Genomic DNA, 5384 nt, shown 5'->3' on the forward strand with positions numbered 1-5384 from the left:
GTTAAGGAGACAAAATGTACCTTCATGGCACATGAGGTGGAATATTTGGGTCACATTGTGAGCAAGGATGGCATTTGTGTGGATCCAAAGAAAGTGGAATGTATTAGGAATTGGCCGGTTCCTTCAAACACTACTCAATTGAGGGGATTTTTGGGATTATCTTCATTCTATAGGCGCTTTATTGCCCACTATGCAGAAATTGCAGCCCCAATGACGGACAAATTGAAGAAGGAAACCTTCTTTTGGGATGCCATTGCCAACAAAAGCTTTGAAGATATGAAGAAGATGCTCACATCAGCACCTATTTTGGTAGGTCCAGACTTCACCAAACCTTTCACAATAAGGGCGGATGCAAGTGGAAGAGGGATTGGTGCGGTACTTTACCAAGACCATGGAGTCATTGCTTATGAAAGTAGAAAGCTGAATGACAAAGAAAGAGAACTCCATGTGTATGAGCAAGAGATGATTGCTATACTCCATGCTATCAAGAAATGGCATCATTACTTATATGGGAGTCATTTTTATGTGAGAAGTGATCATAGGGTGCTGAAGTATTTCCTCACACAACCCAATTTGTCTCTTAAGCAAAGAAGGTGGGTAGCAACACTACAAAACTATGATTTTGAAATCACATACACAAAGGGCAAAGAAAATGTGGTTGCCGATTTCTTGTCTCGTATGTGGGCCTGCTCATTGTATGCTATTTCTGAGGTGCATAAAGATTGGATCATGGAGATACAAGAAGAGTACTTGTTTGATGAAGAAACCTCACAAATAGTGCAGAAATTACAGCAAGGTGTATGTGAAGAGTTACCCCATTATGAGCTGAAAAATGGTCTCCTCTACTACAAAGGAAAAGTCTACTTGGTTCCTACTTCATCATTTATCAAGAAGATCATGGAAGAGATGCATTGTACTCCTATGGCTGGTCATTTGGGTGTCTACAAAACCTTTGATGCAATAAGGAAAAGTTTCTTTTGGAAGGGGATGTGGAAGAGCATTCATGCTTATGTAAGTGGGTGCCGGTCATGTCAATTGAACAAGGATCCTACACATAAACCGGGAGGTTTGCTTCAGCCATTGCCCATTCCCGAAGGCAAATGGAGTCATATATCAATGGATTTCATTACTAACCTTCTACGGACAAAGAAAGGGTGGGACAGCTTGTATGTTGTGGTGGATAGATTGACCAAAGTGGCCCATTTCATTCCTTCCAAGGTCACATATTCAGCCCAAAATGTTGCCAAGCAATTTGTTGATGGGGTTTTCAAGTTGCATGGTATGCCGTCACAAATTGTGAGTGATCGCGATGTCAAATTCATGAGCACTTTTTGGAGAACATTGTTTGAATATATGGGAACCAAGCTTACTCCAAGCACCGCCTATCATCCCGAAACCGATGGTCAAACAGAAAGAGTAAACAAATGGGTAGAAACATATCTACGCCACTATTGTCATGATACTCAAAGCACATGGGATGATTGGTTACCTTTGGCTGAGTTTGCTTACAACTCAACATATCATGTGAGCATTTGCATGTCACCCTTTGAGGCTTTATATGGTTACAAGGTCAATTTGCCTATGTTGGTGGGTACATATGAGACTTCTAACCATAATGCCAAGGAGGAAGCTGAAAGGATGCAAGCTTTGTTGCAACAATCCAAAAGTAATTTGAAGGTTGCACAAGAGAAAATGAGACAATATGCCAATGTTCATCGAAGACCATTGGAATTCAAAGTGGGAGATTGGGTTCTTTTGAGAATACCAAAGTCAAGATATGCGTCTTTGAAGGGAAGCACCAACACCAAACTAGCTCATCACTATTATGGTCCTTATCAAGTGATACGAAGAGTTGGGGAGGTTGCATATCAACTCTTACTTCCATCTACAACAAAGATTTCATGTCTCTCACTTGAAAGGATATGTGGGTATGATCGATCAAATGGTTGATGAGTTACCTCCAATGAATGAAGAGGGAATGATTGAATACATTCCAGAAGCTATCTTGGGTACAAGGAAAAAGGTACTTCGCACTCGTACCTTGGTGGAGTATCTTGTTCAATGGAAAGGTTTACCTAAGGAAGAAGCTTCATGGCAACCTATTTTAGCATTGGAGGGATATGAAGCATTGATAGAGCAATATGGGTTGGTGTAAATTCAGCCACATGGAACATTCTTCTCCGAATTTGGGGTATTCATTTGAGGTTTCGAGGACGAAACCATTGGGGAAGGGATGGTTTGTAAGAAAGCATTATGGGCCCAAGGCCATGGACAACTAGTAAGTAGGTGTGAACTCTTGGGTGGAGTATAAATACCAATGTAAATCGGATTATGGGTCATTCATAATGTTATCTGTTCCAAGAATCACTGGTGAGCTTCTCCCGTGAGATGCTAAGTGGTGACTCCTTCATGAGCCACTCCCTTGGTGAGGGACTAAGGACAGCTGGAGGGCTGAGGTGATGATGCTTTGAGATGAGGTGAGAGAGGGTATTGTTGCCGACGCCAGAGTTGCTGTGTTTGGTGCAGCTCGTAGTAGCGATTCAAAGATGAGTTGTTTTGTTGCTCTCAGCCTCTATATGTTGCCAAGTTGAATGAGGGATGGTTGTGTGAGTATATATCTCGTGTGTGTTGATTGAAGCTATATGGAAGTGTTGATTGAAGCTGTATGGAAGTGTTGATTGGGAATTCAAAGATGAATGATACTGGCTATGGTTGTGTGTTGGTATCTTGTGTGTGTTGATTTGAAGGAGAAGGCGTGATTGACGTGTTTGGTGGTGTAGTCACAGGTTTACACTCTCACAGCACACCTTGTGCTAGCCTTCGATTACCTCGTCATGCACACAGTGGAAGCATATGTGTTTGCTGGGTGTGTTTACTTTGACTATGGTGCCCCTGTTTTGTGCTAGTGATTCCAAGGTTGGGGGAGTGGGAAGCTATAGAGGCCTGCTTCCTTGTTCTTTTTTCCACTCCACAGCTTTTTGGTGCCCCCACTGAGGAGAGCCAAGTATTTTTATTTGTTTACAAGGGTGTATGCCCTAGGAGTTGAAGGTTTCAGGGAAGGTGTTTTTCTTGTTTTTCTTGGGATTTGAGGTGAAGCTTGGGGATCAAAATGATGTCGTATCGAGAGTTTTTTGGTGGTCCTAATGAAGATGTAGCAGATTTTCTTGAAAGAATGGAGGTTGCATGCATAAGCAACCACATCAACGAGCCGACATAGGTATTGCGGTTGCTAAGTATATGTTTGAAAGGAGATGCGAGGACATGGTTCAGAACTTTTGAAGAGTCGTTAAGGGATGCTGAGCCACACATTCCAATGACTGAGGATGGATTGAAGACTACACTTTTGAACAGGTTCAAGAAGGTTGAGGATCCAAACAGAGTCTGGCATGAAGTGCAGGGGTTGACACAAGGCGAATTGGAGCCAATTGATGATTATGTAAAGGAATTCTCCTTGCTGTGGGAGACCTTGTGTAGGGCTTTGGGGGAGGATCAAGTGCCTCCGGACATGATGAAGAAGGATCGTTTTGTTGCAAGATTAAAGGGGGGCATTTGATGGAAGGTTGAATTAAAGAAGCCCAAATGTTATGAGGATGCTGTGGAGATTGCCAAATCAAAGGATTGGAAGTTGCAGCGGATGAACCAACTGGCAGTGGTAGTGAGGCCTGAAACTAGAAGGGTAGAAGTGGTACCGATGAGATCCGTGCTGGAAAGAGTGCAACCAATAGAAGCTTAAATGAATAATGCCACACCACAGGGGACAAGGGTAGCACCCACAGCTGTTACAGCTTCTGATGAAGGGCTTCAACAGGACATGAGGCAAATAGTGGATTGTATGAAGAATCTGAGTTTGAAAATGATAGGAAATACAGGTGGTGGTGGACGTGGCCGAGGAAGAGGTTATAATCAGGAAGGGGTTGAAGGTCAGACAGGCTATGGAAGTGGCCGTGGTTTTGGCAGGGGTAGATGGTTTATTCCTACATGTTGGAATTGTGGTGAATTGGGGCATATACGTCCCGACTGTGACAAGCCGCCGCGAATGGGGGGTGATATGTATCCCTTACCCTCTCAGATTCCCAATAGGGCAAATGATTATGGAATTGAAATTAAAGGTGAAGCAGGGACCAGTGGGTTGACAAATGGGGAGAAGGGTAAAACTAAGGTGGTGAATGTGGTCACCCTTGAGAAGACGAAGGAGACGAGAGCTGATGTAATGCCTTTGGGGAAACGAACGCCACAGGAAAGGGAAGGCAGGGATGCTGCAGGACCTAGCAAGAAGAAAAGAAAAGTGAAGGAAGGAGGGGATGTAAAGGTCAAGCAGAAGCGAAAGCCTCGTAGGAAGTTTCAAGTGACTGATTTTCCACTGTGGGGGTTGGGCAGGATAGCTACAATTTGCAGGAGGACATGGCTGGAAGGAAAGCTAATATTACTTTTGGGCAATTGATAGAATTAGCTCCCAAATTGAAATGTCAGTGGAAAAGACTCATGAACCCGAGAGAAAAAGAACCTACCAAAGGGATAGTGACTGTTTTATCTGTTGAGGAGTTGCCTGATATATGCCCTGTGGTGGATGTATGGCACAAAGGGAAGAATCTGAGAGAGGCATATATAGATGGTGGTGCACAAATTTGCGTAATCACACTAGCAACTATGGAGAGGCTTGGTCTTTATATTACTGAAGCATCTGGTTTCCGTATTCGGTTGGCCAATCACCAGAAGGTCAAATGCTTAGGTGTGGTCAAGGGGTTAGAACTGCACGCTTTTGATGTAAAGGTGCTTGTAGACTGTCATGTTATGCCGGCAGGAATGGGTGCATGTTATGCCGGCAGGAATGGGTGCATTCCCCATCATTTTGGGAAAACCATGGCTGAGAGCGGTGAAAGCTGTTCAAGATTGGAGGAAAGGGGTCATTACTTTGTATGACAGGCAAGGGGACAAAAAGTAGTTTAATATGGATAATCAGAAGCCTGTTGATGATGAAGGGGAGGATGAAGCTGGTTTGAGTGTTGATGACACGACTAGTACACCACTACTAGTGAGGGAATAGAAGACACTTCATCCAGTGAGGAGGATGCAGAGATGGCTACCGTGGTTATTGATGAGGAAGTGCTTAGTGATAAGGTTGCCTAGGCTATACAGGAAGAATGCGAGGAAGTAGCGATTGATTTTATGACAGAGGATGCCCTTGAAGAGTATATATTTTTTGAGGCAGATTTCCCTCAAGATCCTGATGTACTGCCTGTGGATGCTATGGTTGAGGTACAAGTGAATCATGAGCAGATGCATGCATGTGATGTGAAAGAGTATGCTTTTGACTCTTTGGATGATGTACCTTTGTGGGATGAGTGGGATGTAGAAAGTCTGCAGGATGATGAACCCAAATTGGA

Source organism: Cibotium barometz, chromosome 51 (assembly GCF_041138505.1).
Source record: "Cibotium barometz isolate CiBa-2024 chromosome 51, ASM4113850v1, whole genome shotgun sequence".
Lineage (NCBI taxonomy): Eukaryota > Viridiplantae > Streptophyta > Polypodiopsida > Cyatheales > Cibotiaceae > Cibotium > Cibotium barometz.